The sequence below is a fragment of the Pteropus medius genome, unplaced genomic scaffold, assembly GCF_902729225.1.
Source record: "Pteropus medius unplaced genomic scaffold, Ma_sr-lr_union100, whole genome shotgun sequence".
In the NCBI taxonomy this organism is placed as follows: Eukaryota; Metazoa; Chordata; class Mammalia; order Chiroptera; family Pteropodidae; genus Pteropus; species Pteropus medius.
The window spans coordinates 16,460,636-16,485,226 of record NW_024344370.1 but is presented as its reverse complement, the minus strand read 5'-3'; the positions used below and the strand labels follow the sequence as shown (position 1 = coordinate 16,485,226).

Here is a 24,591-nt window from a genome sequence, read left to right as displayed (position 1 = left end):
ATGGACAAGTGGTGAAGCTGTGAAATCAGGTGTGCACAATCATTAAGAACACCCCAAAACCAAAGTGAGGTAGAAATAGCATGAGAAGCCATGTTTGATGTTAATCATTAATAAAATAATGGACAAAACTCACTCTCCAAAAGTTAATTACACTTGATGTAAGAGGTAACAGATTTGCAAAATGTCACATGGTGATTTCTATTGAATGATTAATGAAAATCAAAGACTAATACAATGAAATGAAAGAATAAAGCTTTTTCCTACCAGTTAGTCCTCTTGAGTGTTTCTCCTCTTTTTGCTTATATATTTAACCTGCTTAATCCACCAAGAAGAGTTTGGAGTACCTTTTGGAACATCCGAATCAATTTGTGTTTCCGCTTACAAACCTGTGTGGAATTACTTGTAGAGAGATGCAGAGGAGGGAAGCACAGGTCGTGAACTTCTGGATGGATATTTAACAGTATCACAGTGTGATGGGGCTGCTGTCTTATGCTTTCCCAAGCGTTATTTTGATCTAAGTCTTATGGCATTTAAAAAAGCTCACTGCAACAGGAAACAAAAAAAATCTTAAGGAAAAAACAAAACCAAACGCCCATTTCTGTTTGACTGTGAGAAGAGGGAAGAATCATTTAGTGGTAATTACTAAGATCTTTATGTATGGTTATGAAAATTTATCCATTCCTTTACTTCAAGAGTGGATTACTCCCTCAGAGAGAGAGGCTAAAAACCCAGAGCCCTCCTCGTCTTGGGGAGTTAAAATGCCTTCTGATGTTCTGACTTCCACTGCAGCATCATTAAATGTGTTAGTTTCCTTCTGGTGGAAGAGGCTCCAGGGAAAAATCATTCTAGACCAAATGGGTAAGCCCGGATGACCAGAAGTAATTTCTTTCCATTAGTAAGTGATAGGAACATTTGAATAAGAAATTTAAAAGAGCTCTAGAAATTCATATCTGTTTATCTATACACCTATAGTATCTATATACTCATAGACATAGATGTATAAAATAAAAACTCACAGCCATTTATTTGGCGGTGTTAGAGGAAATATTATCTTTAATATACAAGAAAAGAAAATCCATGGATTTCAAATAGCTATCACATGAAAAGGATGCAAAACAATACACTGCCTCAAACTCTGTGTGTGTTTGAGTGTCTCTCTCTGTGTCTGTATGTATGTGTTTGGTTTTTTTTTGGGGGGGGGAAGTGTTTATAAACAACTTTTTATAAATAAAGTGCACTTTAGTTTACAATCTTTCTTTATAACTGTTATAAATTTTTTTAAAAAACAGTGTGTTCCATATAAAGAAATGGCAAGTTATTTAACTATGAAGATTTTACATGTAGTTTCCTTATAATGTTTTGTAGTATTGCACAGACGTGTAAAATCTGTCATTGTTAACAAAACAATAACAGACTTAGAAACTACTGAAATCTATAGATAGTACCACTACCCTTCACAAAAATATAGATTTTTTTCTTGTAAATTCTTACTGTCTAATCATCTTTGTTATATGAAAATTATAAAAAAAAAACTATCCGGGAATTAGGTATTGTAAAACATTTATTCTGTTCCTTCTTCATCTGTCATGACTGAAACTAAGGACTCAATAGCTTGATCCAAATCATCTGCCCAGTGGAAAAAGCTTCCTACATTGTGTCCTCTCAAACTAGGAAAAGAGTTGAGTTGCTCCATAACTTCCTCTAACCCTGTGCTTGTGTTCTGGGGAGGACTGAGAAGATATTACTCGCCCATAGATTCTGAAGTTTGACTGCCAACCACCTGTAACAGCGTAGGCTTACTGCTGTCTGAACTCTGAAGGTAGAAGGAGAAGAGACTGATGTACTATTCACCTTGGCCTCTGCCTGGGGTTGCTCCAGCAGCTGCCTTAGCTTATGTAACTAGGACTCCAGCTGTTTATTGTGATCTTCCAGGATCTACATCCTGGCTTCCAGGTGGCCTTTGTGTTGATGAAGTAACTTGGCCTCAGCAATGAGTTCAGCATCCTGGCAACTCTAGCAACAGGTGGGCATCATTTCAGGAGGGGGTGGAAGTGGGGATAAGCCTTTGCATTTATGCTGCTGCTTTAGACAATCATATTCTGCTTGCAGATTTGTATTTTCTTCCTAGAGATCTGCCAGAATTCTTTCTAGCTCCCCTCTTTCCTCACTCTCTAAGGAAATCAAGATCTGGGCATGACTACGAGGCTGGCTCAGTTTGGGGAAGGGTCCTGGTTCAAACTTTGACAATAATGCTAGATTAACAAATGTTCATCACCTATGCTCTCATTAGGAGAGATACTATCATTTAGATAAGATCCATTGCTGTTTTCCACTTCCGCTAGCCTGTTATCATAATATTCAATGTATGAATGAATATCATTGTGTGAAAAGCTCAGGAGACGAGGCAGGTGCAGAACCTACTGTAGAGAAGTTGGTCAGAGTAACAGGAGTTTCCATGTTGTCCCCCTTTAAGACAGTCTGCACGGGTAGGTAGCCCATTTGGGGATGCTCCACAAAATTCCTTTTGGTTTGAAATTTTTTAGTACCTTGGCAAAGTCATGAACATCTCCTGATATAGTCACAGTGCAGTATTCCACTATGGGATAGTGCATTTTATGGCCTTTCACAACTCGATCAGAAAAAAAGCAACTTTGACAGACATCGTAAGTAAAGTGCTTTAGACTCTTGTACCTGAATCCAATGATGGACACTCCTTGCAGATGTTACACTTGGCCTGATGCTTGGCAGTTTCCACAGCAGCCACTCTGTGCAGGACAGGCAGCTACACCATGGACTGGAGATCCAGTCTCATCCAGTCTAGGAAGAGGACCACTTAAATCTCAGGCTTATTATTAGCAAATTGGAAGCAACTCCGGACACTCAGCTCAATGTTACTGCCCCCAAAAGGATGCAATTTCACACAACTGTCTTGGGATTTGGATAGAATTGTGCAGAAGGAAGCCCAGCCTGCGCTGGTCACAAAATCCTGTTGAACTCACTACTTGCTTGAAAAGGTATCTGTACCTGTCTTCCAAATGTGCTTTACGAAGAGAAATAATGCCAGTTTTAAAAGACAGGACCCGGATCCTTCCCATTCGTACCGTGTCATAAACATTCAGCATTCAGTTGAGACACATATCCATGCAGAGAGGGACATTGACCAGATTATTGTGTTCTTGCTCCAGACAATCATAAATAGTGGTCAAACAATTAATGATCTGCAAGATGTCCATGGGCTGGTCATTTTGCTTGAGATTATGCTGGTCCAAGGAATCACATGCAGCAGACAGGCTCAAGAGATCCAAGCAAAGGATCTTCTGCAGTCTTCAGAGTTTCATGGCAGTCCTACAAGCTGAGAACCTGACATTATTTAGGTCAGCTCAAGACTGGTAGAGCTCTGTCATTTTAGGATGGTCCCAGCAAGTTGTTTGGGTCTCATAGCCTTTGAGCTATTCCTTCATGGCTATAAGGGCTCTGTGGTTGGAGGAGAGTGAGTGGAGGACTGAGCTTCCCAATGTCCTGAAAAAGTGTTTTTCAAAGTAGTTGTAACATTTCATATGCTCACCAACAATACATGATAATTTGTTCCTCTACATCTTTTCTGACACTGTATATTGATCAGTATTTTTAGTTTTAACTCTTCTAATAGATTTGTAGAGATACCTTATGCTTTTAAGTTACATTTTAATTTTCTTTTCTTTTATGTTTCTATTTTTTATTCTTTTTAATTAATTTCAAGTATACAGTACATTGATTAGACATTTGTATAGTTTATAAAATGATCACTCAAATTGTTCCTTCTGTTCTCTGGTTTTCCACCTGACTGCATTCCCTGTGCCATGCTCCCCAACCCCGTGACCATCTATCAACTACTAATTTGTACTTCTTTAATCCTTCACCTCATTCTCCCAGCCCACTAACCCTGCTTTCCCTTTGTCCATCACCAAATTGTCCATTATATTTGTGAGTCTGTTTTTGATTAATTTGGGTTTTTTTGTTCCTTAGATATCGCATATAAGTGAAATCATATGATATTTATCTTTCTCTGATTTATTTCACTCAGCATAATAACCTCTAGCTACATCCATGTTGTTGCAAATGGTAGGATTTCATTTTTTTTAATGGCTGAGTAATATTCCATTGTATATAAGAACCATAATTTCTTTATCCAATCATCTATTGATGGCATTTAGGTTGCTTCCATATCTTGGCTATCGTAAATTGAGCTGCCATAAATATTGGGGTGCATAGATCTTTACGAATTATTGTTTTGGTTTTTCTTGGATAAATATCCAGAATTGCAATTGCTGAGTCAAAAGATATATCCATTTTTAATATTTCGAGGAACCTCCAGACTGTTTTCCATAGTGGCTATAGTAATTTGCAATCCCACCAACGATGTATGAGGGTTTCTTTCTCTCTGTATCCTTGCCAACGCCTGTTGTTCTTTGATTTATTGATGATAGCCATTCTGACAGGTATGAGATGACATCTCATTATTGTTTTAATTTGCATTTCTCTGATGATTATAGTGACCTTGAGCATCTTTTCATATGTCTATTGGCCATCTGTATTTCCTTCTTGGAGAAGTATCTGTTCAGGTCTTCTGTCCGTTTTTTAATTGGATTGTTTGTTTTTTTGTTGTTGAGTTCTATGAGTTCTTTATATATTTTGAATATTAATCCCTTATCAGATGTATCATTAGCGAATATCTTCTCCCAATCAGTTGGTTGTCTTTTTGTTTTGTTGATGGTTTCTTTTGCTGTACAAAAACTTTTTAGTATGATTATTTACTTTTTCTTTTGCTTCTCTTACCCAGGGAGATATATCTCAAAAGAAATTACTGTTAGTAATATCAGAGAGTTTACTGCCTATGTTTTGTTCAACAAGTTTTATGGTTTTGGGTCTTACATTTAAGTCTTTAATCCATTTTGAGTTTATTCTTGTATAGGTTATAAAAAGGTGGTCCAGTTTCTTTTTTTTGGGGTGGGGTGTATCTGTCCAATTTTCCCAACACTATTTATTGAAGAGACTGTCTTTACCCCATTGTACATTCTTACCTCCGTTGACATATATTAAGTGAATGTATAGGCATGGGTTTATTTCTGGGCTCTCTATTCTGGTCCATTGATCAATGTATCTGCTTTTATGCCAGTACAATGCTATTTTGATTACTGTGGCTTTATAGTATAGTTCGATATCAGGTAGTGTGATACCTCCAACTATGTTCTTCTTTCTTTTATGATTCCATATAAATTTTAGTATTATTTTTTAGCTCTCTGAAAAATGTCATTGGTATTTTGATAGGGATTGAATTGAAACTGTAGATTGCTTTGGGTAGTATGGACATTTTAATGATGTTGATTTTTCCTGCCCATGAGCATGGTATATGCTTCCATTTATTTGTACCTTCTTCAATTTCTTTTTTCAATGACTTATAATTTTCTGAAAACAGGCCTTTTACCTCCTTGGTTAATTTGATTCCAAGGTATTTTATAGTTTTCAACTCAATTGTAAATGGAATTATTCTCTTAATTTCTCTTTCTGAAAGTTCATCATTGGTGTATAAAAATGCCACTGACTTCTGAATATTTATTTTGTAACCTGCTACTTTACTGAATTCAATAATCAGTTTTAACAGTGTTTTGAGGAAAACTTTAGGGTTTTCTATATATAGTATCATGTCATCAGCAAATAACAAGAGTTTTACTTCTTCCTCTCCAATTCGGATACCTTTTATTTCTCTTTCTTGTCTGATTGCTGTGGCTAAGACTTCCAATACAATGTTGAAGAAGAATGTTGAAAGTGGGCATCCTTGTCTTGTTCCTGATCTTAAGGAAAACGCTTTAGCGTTTCCTCATTGAGTATGTTAGCAGTAGGTTTGTCACATATGGCCTTTATTATGTTGAGGTGTGTTCCCTCTATTCCCACTTTGCTGAGAGTTTTTTATCATAAATGATGCTGGATTCTGTCGAATGCTATTTCTGCAATTATTGATATGATCATATGGTTTTTATCTTTTGACTTGTTAATCTGGCATATAACAGTAATTGATTTGAGGATATTGTACCAACCTTGTGTCCCAGGAATAAATCCAACTTGTTCATGGTGTATGATATTTTTAATGTATTGCTTAATTCAGCTTGTGTATATTTTCTTGAAGATTTTCACATCAATGGTCATAAGGTATATCGGCCTATAGTTTTCTTTCTTTTTTTTTTTGTAATGTCTTGTCTGATATTTTAGAATCATAATGTAATTGGGAAGCAAAAGAGTTATGTTTCTCTTCCTTCTTTGAATTTTTTTGAATATTTTGAGAACAGTAAGTTTTTAATTCTTCTTCGAATGCTTGGGGAAAAATGCCTATGAAGTCATCCAGTCCAGGACTCTTTTGGGGGGGAGGTGATTCTGACTTATTCTTTCATTGGTGGTAATCAGTAGGTTCAGATTTTCTGTTTCCTCTTGACTTAGTCTTGGGCAATTCTAGGAATGTGTCCATTTCTTCCAAATTGTCCAATTTGTTGGCATATAATTGCTCATAGTACTTTTTCTTATGATCCTTTGTATTTCTGTGGAGTCCATAGTTATCTCTCCTCTTTCATTTCTGATTTTATTCATTTGAGTCCTCTCTCTTTCTTCCTTGATGAGACTGGCTAAGGGTCTTTCAATTTTGTTTATCTTTTCAAAGAACCAGCTCTTGGTTTCATTAATCTTTTGTACTGTTTTTCTACACTCTATTTGATTTATTTCCACTGTGATCTTTATTATTTCCTTCCTTCTATTCATGTTGGGCTTTGTTGGCTGTTCTTTTTCTAGTTCTTTTAAGTGTAAGATTAGATTGTTTATTTGAGCTTTGTCTTGTTTCTTGAGTTAGGCTTGTATTGCTATGAATTTTCTTTTAGGACTGACTGCTTTCTCTGTGTCCCATAGATTTTGAGTGATTGTGTTTTAATTTTTATTTGTTTCTAGTTATGTGTTGATTTCTTCCTTGATCTCATTGTTAATCCATTCATTGTTTAGTAGCATGTTATTTATCCTCCATTTGTTTGTGTATTTTCCAGTTTTTTTTTCCTTGTAGTTGATTTCTAGTTTCATTCCATTGTGATCAGAGAAGATGGTTGATATGATTTCAATCTTCTTAAATTTATTGAGACTTGTTTTGTGCCCTAACATGTGGTCTATCCTGGAAAATGTTCCATGTGCACTTAAGAAGAATGTGTATTTTGCTGCTTTGAGGTAAAATGCTCTGAAAATATCTGTTAAATCCATCTAGTCTAGTGTGTTTTTTAGGTCCCTTGTTTCCTTGTTGATTCTTTGTTTGTAAGATCTGTCCATTGGTGTCAATGGATTGTTAAAGTTTCCTACTCTGAATGTATTACTGTTGATCTCTCCTTTTATGTCGGTCAATAATTGCTTTATGTATGTAGGTGCTCCTATTTAGGTGCGATTATGTTTACTGGGGTTATTTCCTTTCGATGTATCGATCTCTTTATCATATGTAATGCTCTTTTTTTTTGTCTCTTATTATAGACTTTGTTTTAAAGTCTATTTTATCTGATGTAAGTATCACTCCCCCAGCTTTTTTTTTTTTTCATTTCCATTTCCATTCAGTATGTGAATGTCATTTGATCTCAACTGTGTCTCTTGTAGACAGCATATGCATGGGTCTTGGTTTCTTATTCATTCAGCTACCTTATGACTTCTGATTGGAGCATTTAATGCATTTATATTTAAAGTGATTACTGATAGGTATATAGTTACTGACATTTTATTATTCGTATTTGTTATTTTCATTTTCTGACCTACAAAGTTTTATGTTGAAAAATTAGCAGACATTCTTATGGGGGTCCCCTTGTAAGTAACTAACTGCCTTTCTTTTGCTGCTTTTAAGATTCTCTCTGTCTTTGACATTTGGCATTTTAATCATGATGTGTCTTGGTGTGGAACTGTTTGAATACTTCTTGTTTGGGACTCTTTGTGCTTCCCGAACTTGTATGTCTAATTCCTTTGCCAGGTTAGGGAAGTTTTCTGTCATTATTTCTTCAAATAGATTCTCAATCCCTTGCTCTCTCTCTTCCTTTTCAGATACTCCTATGATCTGGATATTGTTACGCTTCATGTTGTCCCAGAAGTCTCTTAAACTATCCTCATTTTTTTTTTAATTCTTTTTTTCTTTCTATTGATCTAATTGGGTATATTCTGCTACTTTGTCTTCCAGTTAGCTGATTAGATCTTCTGCTTCGTCCAATCTACTATTGAATCCTTCTAGTGTATCCTTCATTTCAGTTATTGTATTTTTCATTTCTCTCTGGTTCTTTTTTATGGTTTCTATGTCATTTTTTTATGCTTACTATGTCTCTGTTGAGGTTCTCATTGTTCTCATTCATTTTCTCCATAAGTTAGTCGAGCATCCTTAAAACCATTATTTTGAACTCTGTCTCTGGTAGGTTGCTTGCATCCTTTGCATTTAGCTTATTTCCTGGAATTTTCTCCCATTGTTTCATTTGTGGTATGTTTCTTTGTTGTCTCATTTTATTAACCTCTCTGTGTTCATTTCTATGTGTTAAGAATGTTTGTTTTGTCTTTCAGCCTTAGCCACATGGCCTAATGTGGAAGATGTCCTGTGTGGCCCAGTGTGGCACACTCTCCCTGATCCCCTATGCTGGGGGCTCTGTACGTGATCTTTGTGTGGATTGCATGTGATCTTCTGTCGTCACCAAACCTTTATTTTTGTTAGTATGTCAGTGGATGAGATTAACGTTCAGGATGACTAATTGTAGAAATTGGTTGCACACACAAGGCAAGAGTTGCTGTGTGGGGGCTGACCCCACTGAGTGGGTTTTGCCCTAGCAGGCATGTTTACCTGTGCAACCACTCTTTGTGTGCACTGCTAATGGGGCTAGTCAGGAGTTGCTCCATTGTGTTCTGGAGCAGGCCTCCAAGTGCGTTGGTTTTGTGGCTCCTTGGGAGGGGGTCCCCCTTAGGCCAAGGTCAGCTGCAGCTTTTGTTTGCTCAGGGCTACCTGGTGGGAACTACAAAGTGATCCGCAGATGATTGTTGCCCATGCTGGATCTATAGGTATGTGGAAAAGACAGTGCTATAGGCAAGGGTTGGTTATCCCTTGTCCCTGACCTATGGTGTTGCAAGAAGTGACACCCGATGGAGGAAATTGGATGCTCAGATAACTTTGTTAGAGGAAGGAGATTTTATTGCCGGTAAAGAGTGTGGGGCACTCAACTGACCCAAAGTATGAGCTTCCCTTGGTTAGATTTCTTACAGTTTATATACCCCTGTAGTGTCCATGCAAGGAGTGTGTGATTCCTTTGTCTGAGGTTCTACATGCACCTCTTGACTCAAGATGGGAAGGGGAGTTTTGGATGGGGGTACATGGGGGAAGGAATTCCTGGACCACCAGTCCTATCTTTTTATAGATCGCTTGTTTTGTAGGTTTAGCAAGAGTTTCTAGAAGGCCATTTAAAGATCTATAGGGTGTGGTTAATCTATAACCGATGGACTCAGTCATTTCTGCAAGACCTTTCCTTTGTATTTTTCAGATGCCTACTTTCTTAATGGCAGTTTAGCAGAGGAACCAGTGCTCCTCAAGGCCTGACACTGCCTGTCAGTTGCCTGTAAATCTCTGTAACTGGAAGAGCCTCTGGGTGACATGCATGTTAGGTGGGGCATCTTGGGTCTATTAAGTAAATTTCTCCCTGCCACTGCAGTCAGTTTACATGCCAGTGCTGTCTCTGTGGCTCCCTGTACAAGTTTCCAATCGTAGCAAGGATAGCTACTGCCCACCTTAGACCTGAATGTGTCACCCCAGGGCACGCGTAGCTGCTTATCAACTTGTGGCAGGCACTTTGTGTATTGGATGGGGCAAGAGTTCAGGAAATCAAGGGCCATCAGGCCAGTACAGACCCCTGCAATCCCCTCAAGAGATATTGCAGCTTGTACAGGCAGCAGTGGTCTGCCCACAACTGTTTTCTCAAAATGCTCTCACTGTGCTAGCCAAGGTCTGTTGCCTGCACAGATTGTGCAACCTCAGAGCCAAGCAGGGCACTGGAGGCTGCCTGTCAATGGGCTGCAGGCATTTTATAGCTTGGGTGAAGTGAAATCTCAGGGAAACGAAGGTGATCAAGCCAATACAGCCTCAGTTTTGCTGCAACTTCTGTGCCCAGGCGTTCCTGTAGTCACAGTTCACAGTGAGACCAGCTGCCATCTGGGGTGGTCCCACAAACCCCTGCACTTCCCAGACATAATATTGCAATTCTTACAGGCAGCAGAGGTCTGCATGCTACTGATTTCTGTGTAGTTTCTGCCTTGTGTTAGCCAAAGTTTGTTGCCTGTGTCGATTGAGAGACTTGGGGGCGGGGGGTGAGGGCGAGTATAGGGCTGTGGCAATTCACTGTCAATGGGCCACCTGAGACAATTTGTGAGTAGGATGGTGTAGGGTCTCAGGGAGACAATGACAGTCAGATCAATATAGCCCCAATCTTGCTGTAACTTTGGTAACTTCATGCGTTACCGCAGAAGTCCCAGATCACAGCAAGACCAGCTGCTGTCTGAGACTGACCCACAGATCTTTGATATCTGCCCACATTTGTGTTGGCAGTGGTCTGCCTGACTCAATCTCAGAAATGCGCACTCATAACACTGGCAGGGCGCGGCTGCCATCCAACAATAAAAGCTCTGGACAATCTGCAGGTTGAGTGGGGTGGGCTGATTCTCTCAGTCTAGAGCTTCCTAATGGCCCTGTGTGAGAGGTCTGCACATTCAAGCTGGAGTAGTCTGTAAATTATCTGATAGGGGGTGTGGACTAAGGCACAATGGTGGCTGCCCTTCCAGCTCTAGTTCTGCTGCCATGTAATGCAGACTTTCTCTGTATGAATCCAGTGCAAGCCTCTGACCCATCACCAGTGTCTCAGGTGAGTGTCTGCAGGTCAGAAAGCCTGTGCGTGAGTCCTTCAAAGGGGTTTCTAGGGATTCAGTCTCCTTCCGTCTCATCCAGATGGCCAGAATCTCTTCTAGTTTTTACAGTCAGAGTTATTGGAATTTTCTCTTCCCTGGGCTGGGACCCTGGGCTGGGGATTCCTGAATGAGGCCAGGACTACCTTCTCCTTCAAGGGAGCCTTTGCAGCCTTGCTCTCCCTCCCAGTGATCCTCTACCACATGCGCGTTCGGGCTCAGTCCAACTCGTGACTTTACCCCTCCTACAGGCTTCGATGTGGCTCCTTTATATTATCAGATGTACACGTTACAATCAGTTGGACTTCAGGTGATTCTTCACGTTGATTATTTTATAATTTGGTTATAATTTCAATGCAAACCTCGGAGGAAATGAACCCTGCTTTTACCTTGTCTGCCATCTTCCTCTCTCCTCTTTTATGTTTTTTTTTTTAAATATGTTCTATTGTTATATGCTTACTAATCTTTTCCTCTGTAATGACTAATCTGTCTTTGCCCACATACTCTGTATATTTTATTTTATACATAGTAGTTTTAACTTCTAGAAGTTCTATTTGGGTTCTTTTCATAACTTTCATGCATTTACTTAAAGTTTTGAGCAATAGAATACAACAACTGTTTTGATGTCCTTATCTACTGATTCTAGTATTTGCATCAATTCTAGTCTTATCTGTGATGATTAATTTATTTTCTCATTGTGTGTTGTATTTTCCCACTTTTTTACATACCTGATAATTTTTTTATTGGAATGCAGACATTGTAAATTTTATCTTATTGGATGCTGGATATGGGTCCTATAAATATTATTGAGCTTGGTTTTAGGACATAGTTGTTACTTGGAAACATTTTGACCATTTTTAATCTTATTTTTTATTAGCCAGGACCAGAATAGTGCTCATTCTAGGGTTAATTATTTTCCACCACTGAGTGAAGACCTTTCTGAGTACTCTATCCAAGGCTACATGGATCTTTAAGTTTTCTAGTTAGTTGATAGAAACAAGAACTATTCTCAGCCTCTCGCAAGTACCAGACACTACCCACCGATATTTTTGGATTATTCTTTCTCAGGTCTTGCTTAGTTTTCTCACACACATGCACTCATCAATTTACAGTTGAATACTTGAGGCGGACCCTTTACAAAATTCAGTAGTATTCTCTGTGTGCAGCTTCCTTTCTCTACTCCATAGTCTGTCCAGGGAATTTAACTGTCTTGACCTCCCCAAATTTCCAGCTTTGTCTCTTTAACTCAGGGTGAACACTGGACTCTGGCTTGGTCCCCAATCTCTGTGAGAGTTGTCAGCTTTATCCAATTATTTGGTATTCTTTTGTATAAAATTTATCATTAAGCACTTTTCAATAGCTTTTCATTAGGGCTCTTTATTATACATTGACTGAATACTTATTATTAACTTGCATCACTTAGGATCCTTTCTCTACACTCAAGCCATCCAGGTTTTAATTTTTCCTTTCTCAAACAATCTATGTTTTCCACTTCTTGGTCTTTGCAATTTCTGTCATCTGTGCATAGAATTATCCTCCTCTATTTTAAGATGGTATATTCTTACTTATGTCCTAGTCTTGATATTAAATATCACATTAAGCATTTATTCCAACCATAAATGTATGAATCTAAAGATTAATTACAAAAATAAAACTAAAATGTCACAAATATATGCATATTAAGTAGTATGCTCTTGAATAACCAGTCAAAGAGGTACTCAAAAAGGTAATCAAAAATATCTTAAATAATAAACGTAAAAACACAACATTCCAAAAATCATGAGATGCAGAAAAGCAGTACTAAGAAAGTTTATAGTGATAAATGCCTACATTTATTTTATTTTAAAAAAAATATTTATTTATTTTTAATTAAATTTTGGAGGTGGCACTGGCTAATAACTTTACATAAGTTTCAATTGTACAATTTTATAATACATTATCAGTATATTGCATTGTGTGCTTACCTCAATATCAAGTCTCCTTCCATCGCCATATATTTGACCTCATTTAACTACTTAAACCTTTTCCCACCCTTCTTCCCCTCTGGTAATCACCATACTGTTGTCTGTGTCTGAGATTGTTTGTTTTATTTGTTCTTTGTTGCTTTCTGTTTTATGTTCCACGTATGAGTGAAATCATATGGTTCTTGTCTTTTTTTGTCTGACTTATTTCACTTAGCATGATACTATAAAGATACATCTATGTTGTTGCAAACAACAGTATTCCATTGTATATACGTACCTCATCTTCTTTGTCCAATCACCCATTGAAGGACATTTAGATTGTTTTCATGTCTTGGCTGCCATGAATAATGCTGAAATAAATAAAGAGATACATTTATCTTTATAAATAAATGTTTTAAACTATTTTGTGTAGATACTCAGAAGAGAGATTGCTGAGTCATATGGTAATTTTATTCTAAGTTTTTTGAGAAAACTCCATACTGTTTTCCATAGTGGTTGTACCAGTTTACATTTCCATCAGCAGTTCAGAGGGTCCTTTTTCTCCTCTTCCTCTCCAACACTTATTATTTATTGCGTTATTAATAATATCTATTCTAACAGGTGTGAGATGGTATCTCATTTTGGTTTTGATTTGCATTTCCTTTATAGTGAGTGAGGTTGAACATCTTTTTATGTATTTGTTGCCTATTTGTATGTTTGTTTGTTTTTTTTTTGGCAAAAGTATCTGTTTAGTTTTTTGCCCATTTTTTAAAGTTGAATTGTTTGTTTTTGTTGTTGAGTTGTATGAATTATTTGTATATTTTGGATATTAACCCCGTATCAGAGATATTGTTTGCAAATAAACTATCTCATTCAGTTAGTTGCCTTTGTGTTTTGTTGATGGTTTGTTTTGCTGTTCAGAAGCTTTCCAGTGTGATGTAGCCCCCTTATTTTATTTTTGCTTTCACTGCTGTTGCTTTCATGGTCAAGTTCACAAAAGCCTCTCTGAGACCTAGTCCCATAAGTTTAGTACCTATATTTTCTTCTATGTATTTTACCATTAAATGCCTACATTTAAAACAAAGAAAAAGCTCAATGAAAAAAATTAAATTTATACCTTATAGAACCAGAAAAAGAACGAATTAAACCCAAAGTTAGCAGAAGGAGGAAATAATAAAAATTGAGATGGAATAAATAAAATATAGAATGAGAAAGGAAAAATGAATCAGTAAGAACAGATACAAATTAATAAACTGAGTTGTTTTTTGAAGGTGAAAAATATTGATAAACATTTAGCTATAATAACTAAGAAAAAGACTCATACAACTAAAATCAAAGATGGAAGAGAAGACAATATAACTGGATAGAAGTGTGTGGGGGGCAATCGATCATGCTAAGTGAAATAAGTCAGATGAAAAGAATGATAATCATATTACTGTAGAAATTTAAAAAATGTTTGTGAGGAAATATTTTTAACAATCATGCACCAAAAATTCGGACAACCTAAATAAATCAATAAATTTTTAGAATCATACAATATACCAAGACTTAATCATGAAGAGATAGAAAGCCTGTACAGATCAATAACAAGTAAGGAGAACGAATCTGTAATAAAAAAAAAAAAAAAAAAAAAAACTCCCTACAGACTAATACCCAGGAACAAATAGCTTCAGCAGTTAATTGTACCAAACATTTCAAATATATATATATATATTACCAATTCTTTTTAAATTTTTCAAAAATAAAATAAAAAGTTAGAATACTTCTAAATTAATTTTATGAGGAAAGCATCACTATAATAACAAAGTCAGACAAAGACATCACAAGCAAAGTAAACTGCTGGCCAATATCCCTGATGAACAAGGATGCAAAAATCCTCATCATATACTAGCAAACTGAATTCAATAGCACATTAAAAGGATCATATACCGTTACAAGCTGGAGTTAGCCGTAGGCTGTAAGGATGTTTTAATATAAAAATAAATTAATGTGATACAACACACTACCAGAATAAAACATAAAAATTACATGATCATTTTAATACATGAAGAAAAAAAAAAACTTTGACAAACTTCAACACTCTTGCACAATAAAAGTCTCAAAATATTTGAAAAAAAAAATTAATTTCCTCAACATTATAAGGCCATATATGAAAAGTCAACAACTAACATCATTTCAAAGATGAAAGACTGCAAATTTTTTCCTAAGATCTTAAACAAAGCAAGAATGCCCTCTCTTGACACTTCTATTCAACGCAGTACTAGAATTACTAGAGGAAGTAATTAGGTATGGGAAAAAAAGTTATCAAATTGGAAGGAAGTAAAATAATCTTTGTTTACAGATGATATGATCTTATGTAGAAAACCCTAAAGACTACATACCAAAAAAAAGGCCAGAAATAATAAATACAGCAAATTTGCAGGATACAAAATTAACATACAAAAATTAGTTACATTTCTATATACTAACAATAAACTAACAAAAAATAATTAAGAAAATCCTATTTATAGAGGCATCAAAAAAAAATAAATAAATAGAAATAAACTTAACCAAGGAAGTGAAAAATTAGTACACTAAAAACTTTAAAACACTGATGAAAAAATTAAAGCAAGCACAAATAGAAGACATTCCATGTTTATGAAATGAAAAACTTAAGATTGTTAAATGTTTTTACTATTGAAAGCAACCTACAGATTCAATGCAGTCCCTATAAAATCTTAGTAGCATTTTTCACAGAAAAAGTTTTTTAAAATCCTAAAATACATTGGGAGCCATAAAATACCTAAAGTTGCTAAAACGATCATGAAATTAAAAAAAAAAAAGATATTAGACTTCCCTATTTCAAAATATATTAAAAAGCTATAGTAATCAAACAGTATGATATTGGCATAAAAACAGGCATTTAGACAAATGAAAAAGAATAGAGAGCCAAGAAATAAACCCATAAGTATACAGTTAACCGATTTTCAACAGGGTATCAAGCACATACATTGGGGAAAGGATAGTATCTTCAAAAAATAGTGTTTGGAAAACTGGATATCCACAAGAAAAAGAATGAAATTAGATCCTTATCATACACCATACATGAAAATTAATTAAGGAATTAAAGATTTAACGGTAAGACCAGAAACCATAAAATTTCTAGAAGAAAATACAGGAATACAAAGCTTCTTCACGTTGTCCAGGGGAGTGATTTCCTGAATACAACACCAAAAGCACAGGCAACAAAAGCAAAAATAGACAAATGGAATAGCGGCAAACGAAAAAGCATTTGTACTGCAGAGAAAAAGCAACAAAATAAAAAGGTATATTAAATGAAATAAAATATTTGTAAACTGTCAATCTGATAAGAGATAAATGTCCAAAAGATATAAGAAACTCCTACAGCTCAACAGTAAAAAACAAACAACACAATTAAAAATGGGCAAGGAAACTGAATAGATGTTTCTCCAATGAAGACATATGGAGGAGATGCAGATTGAAAGAACTACCTCGCAATCAGAATGTTTGCAAGCAGGTTAGTTGTTTTCAAGGATTATGGTATACTTGGAGTGATGGTAAAGGAAAGTTTAAAAAAATACCGTGTGATGGCCATTCTGGGATTAAAACGCTTAGTTTACTGTGATTAGAAAATATACAATTTGAATAGAGAGAAAACTTAAAATGCTGAGATTTGCTATAGCTAGTATTGAATGCAGTAGTTTCTTTTTGTGTAAGCTTTATACTTGTTCACTATCAAAGTTTTCCATTCTCGATTACCTGTGCTTGGTTCAATACACATTTAATCAGTGTAATTTTCTCTAAACCTTTATGATTACCAAACTTTTATAAGTTTTTCAAACATAATGCATTGAGTGTTGACTGCTTCTGAAAATGATTTGGAAAGAGAGAAAAATATTTTTGTTTAAATGCCTGGAAATCCAGTTGGATTCTTTGGCAGTCTGGGGGAGTTATGCATTTAATCCTCTTGTTCCTTTGTCAAGATTAATAAATTTTTAGACACTTCATGGTGTTTGTACCCAAATGGTATTGTTTTAATAATGCAGCAGACATTATGGTACTTAATGACAATTTTAATGATGTATAGGACTAATTTTTATTTTATATTATAGTTTAATATTTTCAACTTCTCCCAGTATCAGAAATGTTGTCATAACTGTAAGCATCCTTGAAAGCTGTATGAAACCTTTCCATTTTCCATACAACAATTTAGAATATGAAAGGACTTACTATATATCGGAAAATTCCTAAGATATAGCTTTTTATATGGATTCATTATCTGATAATTTTAAGTTCTGCTTAGCTTATTTTTTATAGATAACCACATAGAAGACATGTAGAAATGTATTAATGAGAATATTCTTGTGTTTAAGTTTCTTCTAAAAAAGAAATACCAGTTAACATTCTATATAAATCAAATTCTGAGAATTTCAAATGGTCATAATTTATTTTCTAGACAGTAATGGCTGTTTTGATCCAGCCATTCAGTTTAAGAGATTAACACTTATATGCCTGTTTTCCATCAAAAACATGTTTCTTTTTGTTTTATCATCTATTATATAGTTTATTGTTTGGAAAATTGCTTCCCTGGAAAGAAAAGGTAATTTCCTTATTATTTTAAAAATTTTAATCTTACTTTTTAATCCATTAAATACTACAAAAAGGAAAAAGATGAGATGATAAATTATAAAATAAGTTGAGCTTAATTACGTTCACTAGAAATAATCATTGAAAATACTTTTATAAATTTTATAAAACATATTTTTTTAAAAAATCTCAAGATTAACTTTTAGAAAAGTTTCAGATTCACAAAAAAGTTGACGGGGAGATACACAGTTTTCTCGTGTCTCTCTGCCTCCATCCATGCATAGCCATCTCCATTATTAACATTGCTTGTCAGAGTGGCACATTTGATTAAGATATTGAAATATCTTAATAACCTCTCCTCCAAAATGTCTTTAATTTACATTAAGATTTACTCTTAGTGTTGTTAATTTCATTGGTTTAGATAAATTTATATGACGTGTATCCATCATTATGGAATCAAACACTATTTTTTCCACAGATTTATTGAAGGATAATAAAATTGTAATACATTTAAAATGTTAAATGTGATGATTTAATACATATATATATACACACATTATAAAAAGTCCTCAAATCAAGTTAATTAACACCCTTATCACTTCACATAATTACTTTAGTTTTGTGTGTGTGTGAATGTTCAAGAACTATTATCTTGGAAAAATTTTAAGTATATAATACAGTATTATCAATTTTAGTCTCCATGTTATACATTGGATCCTCAGAAATTATTCATATTATAACTGGAAGTGTGTACCCTTTTATTAATTTCCCCTCATGATCCCCACCTCTCAAACCCCTGGCAGCTACCATTTGACCCCCAGTTTTAATATGTTTGATTTTTTAAAGTCCACTTACAAGTGATACCACGCAATATTTGTCTTTCTCTGGTTCATTTCTCTCAGCATAATGCCCAAATAGCAGAGTTTCCTTGTTCTAAAGTTGAATAATATTCTACTGTAAATAGTTTAGATAGATAGATGATAGATAGATAGAGATAGATAGACAGACAGGCAGACAGACAGACAGACAGACAGACAGAGATATAAAGATATAAATATGGTAATGTCATTATTTATCCATTTATTTGTTTATAGACACTTAGGTCCATGTCTTATCTATTGTAGGTAATGATGAACATGGGAATGCAGATTATCTCTTTGATAACCTGTTTCCATTTCCTTTGGATATATACTCAAAAATGGGGTTGCTGAATCATATGGTAATTTTATTAAATTTCTTGAGAAATTTCTGCACTGCTTTCTATAGTGGTTGTGACACTACATTCTCACCAATATTTTACAAGAATTACTTTTTCTCTCCATCCTCACCAGCATTCATTATCACTTATCTTTTTGATAATTGACATTGATAAATATTGTGGCTGTAATTTGAGATTTCCTGATGATTGATGATGTTGAACATCTTTTCATATGCCTGTTGAACATTTGTATGTCTTTGGAAAAATATCTATTTGGTTCTTTTGCATAATTTTTAATTCAGTAATTTGTTTTTTGCTGTTGAGGTGTACAAATTATTTATATATTTTTAATATTAACCCCTTATCAGATATATGATTTACAAATATTTTCTCCCATTTAGTAGGTTGCTTTTTATTTTGTTGATAGTTTCCTTTGTTGTGCTGAAACCTTTAAGTTTAATATAGTCTTTCTTGTTTATTTTTTGTTGTTGTCATCTTTGCTTTTGGTGTCAAAAACAGACAAAGAAAGATAATAATCTGTTCTGAGCTGGAGAGATAACTACTTGAAGTGTTTGCATAACTGTTTAAAAACTGTTTTTGTTTGTTTGTTTTCAATGATTCTGTGAAACTTGAGAATGCTGAGCCCTCACTGGCTCTTGAAGCTAAGTGATTTGAAAACTTTTTCTTTGTGTGGCAGCCTTAAAAGTTGGAGTGATAGATGTGTGATATAAACTCTTTGCTTCTCAGGGAAAAACTGGGAGTTGGAGGTTCCCTCTTGTTTGTAAAATGCTGTTCCTGGAGTGGGGTTTATGGCAAGAATATCTTTTGCCCTTTCCTACTCTTTTCAAAGTTGTTGTTGTTGTTGTTGTTGTTGTTGTTGTTGTTGTTTTCTCAGTTCTCCAGTGTGTAGGATTCACTCAGCTAGTTTCTGATTTTTGCTCAGAAGAAATTGATCCATGTATAGCTGTATATTTGGTGTGTCTGTGGGAGGAAGGTAAGTCAGGTAAGTCAGGAACCTCTTATTCTACGTCTTGGTGCTTTCCTCATACAGAGTATTTCCATTGCCCTAAAAATCCTCTGTGTTCTGCCAATTTATCTTTCTCCTGACAATCCTTGGTGACAACTGATTTTTTTTTTTTTTTACTATCTCCATGGTTTTGCCTTTTCTAGAATGTCATGTAGTTGTACATTGGTGTATATAGCTTTTTTCAAATTGGTTTCTTTCACTTAATAATATGAATTTTACATTCTTTTATGTCTTTCCATCAATTTGGTATTTATTTTACTGATAAATAATATTCAAAAGGCTGGATGTACCATGGTTTCTTTATGCCTTTACCTCCAGAAGGACATCTTGGTTGCTTCTAGGTTTGGGCAATTATTAATAAAACTGCTATAAACATCTATGTACAGTTTTTTTGTATGGGCATATTTTCAACTCCTTTGGTTAAATATCAAGGAGCACAATTACTAGATCATATGGTAAGAAAAAATGCTAGTATTGTATGGTTAGTTTTGTGAGAAATTGTCAAACTGTTGTCCAAAGTGGATGTATCATTTTGCATTCCCATTAACAATAAATGAGAATTCCTGTTGCTACATATCCTTGTCAGAATTTAGTGTAGTCAGTGTTATAGATCTTGGGCAACCTAATAGGTATGGAGTGGTATCTTATTGTTCTTTTAATTCTTGGGGAATAAACTCCTTATCATTATATAATGCCTTTTTTTTTATCCCTGATAACTTTTCTTATTTGATATATGCTCTGTTGAAATTAATGTAGTAATAACCTAGAAATAAAAGGCAAAATGAGAGACAACAAATGTTTATTTGGAATTAAAAAATGCAATTCTTGGACACAAATTCAAACAGAAACCAAAAACATTATTTTTATTGAATAAAGTCAAGGTTTTATGAGAAAGGAAGAGGAATAATTACATGAATAAAAGAAAAAACATTTCTATTAGTGCTAACGGGCGAATTACTCTTTATACATTGCTGGTTACTGATTCTATCTTCAGAAAAACAGTCCATAATCTTCGGGCCTTGTGGTCAGGATGTCTTCTATAAGCTTTGAAAACAGTTGTTTGTAAGACAATGTTGGTTTGGTCCTGTCCAAATGTTATTTTGCCCAGTTTAAACATTCCAGAGATTCAAGGAGCAAGACTTGCAAAGCTGTTGCTCTGGAATTGTTCCTCTGGAATTGTTCCTCTGGCTCTATTTTGAAACGTCTCTGCTTATGTCATTTTTCACATTTTCCCCATTTGATCAAGATTTTATTTGAAAGCACTACTAATTGGCCATTAGAAAACAGTGCTGATTATATATATATTTTTAAATTATCATTTATCTTCCATTACTGATAAAGATTATTCCTAGTTAAGTCATGTCTCAAATAGGCTGAAAGTGGTTTCCTTTGGAGCCTTAGGCCACTTTTGAACAATAAGATCATCAAACCAGATAAAGACTTTACCAACAGACTCCTTTAAGGGAAAACACATTCTGTTTTGTTTCTTATATAAAGTCTCTGAGGCCTTACCGATTATCTCAAAGAGTTGAGCAGCCAATATCCAAGTGGTGCTTTTATAATGTTAAACTATGCAAAACATAATTTTTATAACAACAAAAATTTCTATAATAGTCGACAAAATACTAAATGTAATTTGGAGAACAGATCTCAACCAGGAGGCAATGCCTGAGGGTAGCCAGCTACAGACATCAAACAACTATAGGATGTCAGTGGACACTGTCTTTAACCATTTGGTTTATGCCTGGATTTTGTCTAGTTCTGACTCTTCATGACAGAGTTATTTACCCAAGCACAGCAAAAAGTATTTACAACAGAATAAACCCCACCTTCTTTAGCTAGAATCTAATCAAGAGCAATTCTATTGTCTAATACAATTCATATGAGAAAATCCAACGTTTTTTTTTTGTTTGTTTTTGTTTTTTGTTTTTTGTTTTTTTAATTTGAGAAGATGGGTAGCAGCTATTCCTTTAGTGACAGATTTAACAATATAGCCCAAGATTCTGGATACATTGCTAATCATGCGTTTATTCCACACAGTGCCTACCCAAGGAAAAAATTGTCTTTTGTATCTGCTAGCTTCTCTGAGATTGACACAACCAGGTTAATGATCATTCTTGGCTATGTGTATAACCAGTTTTATATTTTAATATGTGATATGGACTTAAAGGTAATGCCCAATCCAATGCTGGTTTTTTTTTTAATTGATCATATAGTGAAATAGATGTGACCAATAATCTGATTGTGAAATAAACTCCAGGTTGATAAGTATTTAAACAGTCTATCCCACATAGGTATTTTTGCCAAGAATAAATGAAACTATATCTTAATAATGTACATACTATGGAGTTATTACAATTAAATTGATTGAACCAAGGAAATGATGATGTGATCAGTTGAGTTTATCTGCAGATGAAGAAGTATAATCAGATTAACAAACGGAAGTTCACAAGATAAACGGCTGAAACCAGGTATGTTTAGCAAATAGTACCCATTTTTTTCAAATATTACCTCTTAAGTCTCTGGAGGTTTGGTTAAGCAAGAAATTTTAAAAGAGGCCTAAGTAAGTCTTACACAATATAAAGGTATAATAAATCCAAGGAGCTAAGGTAGGAATAGTGAAGATATTTGTAATTACATGCAATAAAGGATATCCAGATTCATGTACAGAGTGAGGACAAGTCTAACAGTTTGTCAAATATCCATATGCAGGAATTGGGATAAGTGAACACTAGAGTTATCCATCCAGGCAGACATTAACAGGAAAAAGGAAACAATAACTAGTATAACTAGTGTTGGGCTCTTTATTTTATTTGTACTATAAGAAAGAACTAAAAATTAGAAAAAATAAATATAAGTATAGATTACACAGGCCTCTAGAATCTTGGATTAACTGTCCACAACAGATGCCATCTGCTTCACTTCCTAGTAATTATTATTTTCAAATCTTCAGTTGGTTAGGCAGGCCAGTTAGGCACAGGAGCTTTCTTTAAATGGAAAACATAAATCCAAGAGTGAACACCTTTAAATTTGGCAGGACTTGAATTAATTAAATGTACCTTATATAGTCTTTTTCACCTTGGTTGTAAAGAGTTATTTTAAAAGTGTTTTTTTTTCAATATACATAATCACCTTGTTATAGGCTATTGTGTTTAATTTCTGAATCTCCCAAGAGCACACTATGAAAAGATTGTTTTACTGGGCTATGATTCTTAGTAATAGCATCAATTATTTTTATAATAGGAAAGCAGGTCTCCTTTTATTAATTGGATGTCAAAGGTGCATAATGCTCTATACATAGGTCAAACTGTAATTATTTCAAAGGATGAAAGCTTATGTTTGTCAAAGGGGTTAGATTTAAGATTTAGAAGGTCTAATGGCAATACACTTGGTCAAGATTATTTCTGTAATATACATTGTTCTTAGAAAATATTTGGACCTACGACAATAAAATTATGCATCAGTTATTTATAATAATAATAATAGTAATAGTAAATTTGCATATAAATATAATATAATCATAATTTCTTATTTAATAATGTTTCTTATGTAATGTTAACATAAAATATGCCTAATTAGTTTAATATCCCCCTTTTATAAGGAAAAAAAGAGATACCTAAAACACTCAAAGTTAGTTTTATTTACAACTTGACTTTTGGGAAGTTTTAATAAAATATTAAGAACATTTTAAAACGGTCAAATAAGATTACAATTCATTGTCAAATAATGCTTAGTTATCCATTTAACCATAGTGACAATTAAAGGATTCATAGTCAAGTACAGAAAATAAAATAGTTGTAAGCAAAATTTAGCTCTTCCAATACTAAGAAGACTTGGTTTTCTTAGGTAATCAAAGGCCGATTAATAAATAGCACAGGAAGTAGTTTTAATACAGGATAACATTTTTGTTTTTCTATTATGATCTTTTATCAGGAGAATATCAATAGTAAAAGAAAACATTTCTTTTATCACGTGAACAAATGTTGTCTTAGTTTTACATGTGTTTGCCATTGATATTAGAATAAAATTAAAATATAATACATTTATTTAATATTATCCAGCTTAATCACACTTAAAGTTCTTTTCTTAAGATTCCTTTTTTTCAAAAACTTTCTACAACTTTCCATGTCCGTTTTAGTCCAACTTTTGTTCACTTACTCATTCAGAAATAACCAAATTTAGTTTAGGATAAAAGTATTTTGTTTTATTTTTTTTCAAAAATGCATCTCCATAATATACCTTCTTTACTGAAAAAAACATTTTTTTTTCATATTGGAATTTTTAACCCTTAGAAATCTTGATTTCTAGTGGGAACTGAGGAGGAATAATCCACTGTCTTTTACATTAGCATTTTTACTAATTCATTTAATAATATCAGAAACACGTGCTTCTGAGGCAGGACAGGTTAAATTTCCCCTAGATGGAGTAGACCTAGCCCTGCACCAAGAGAAAAGGGTCCTTTGGTGAAGAGTGTAGAAAGAATTGACACCCACACCAAAGTTAGAGTCAAAGGAAAGTTTATTAGAAAAGCGGTAACGCTCCACAGACAAAGCATGGCATCCTCTTGTTGTGGCGCGAATGATTCTGAGACCCACGGAGCCAATTGAGATTAATTATGAGCCTTTATTAGCCGGCCGGCGACTGACTCTCTACCATGCAGGGTTAGAGGAGATCAGCCGCGAGCTTCTAGAGGAGGCAGCTTATAAAGCCTCCTACTATATCCTTGAATAAGCAGATTACAAGAAGCAGAAGTTAGTCGTTAACGTTTTGTACAAAGATAAATGTATCCGGGGAACTCTTAGATCAAACAGGGCCTAGTAGACAGTTTTATTATTTTCACCTTGGAATGTTGCACTTCTGGGGCTGGCGCC

The 24,591-nt window shown here is 34.5% G+C and overlaps 2 pseudogenes; one reads left to right on the top strand and one right to left on the bottom strand.

The window, feature by feature from the left end:
* Window positions 1–1,561: 1,561 nt before the first annotated feature.
* Window positions 1,562–3,461, bottom strand: LOC120608301 (dystrophin-like; annotated as a pseudogene).
* A 7,365-nt stretch (window positions 3,462–10,826) lies between these two features.
* Window positions 10,827–24,591, top strand: part of LOC120608151 (proteasome subunit alpha type-1-like) — a 53,420-nt pseudogene continuing 39,655 nt past the window's right edge.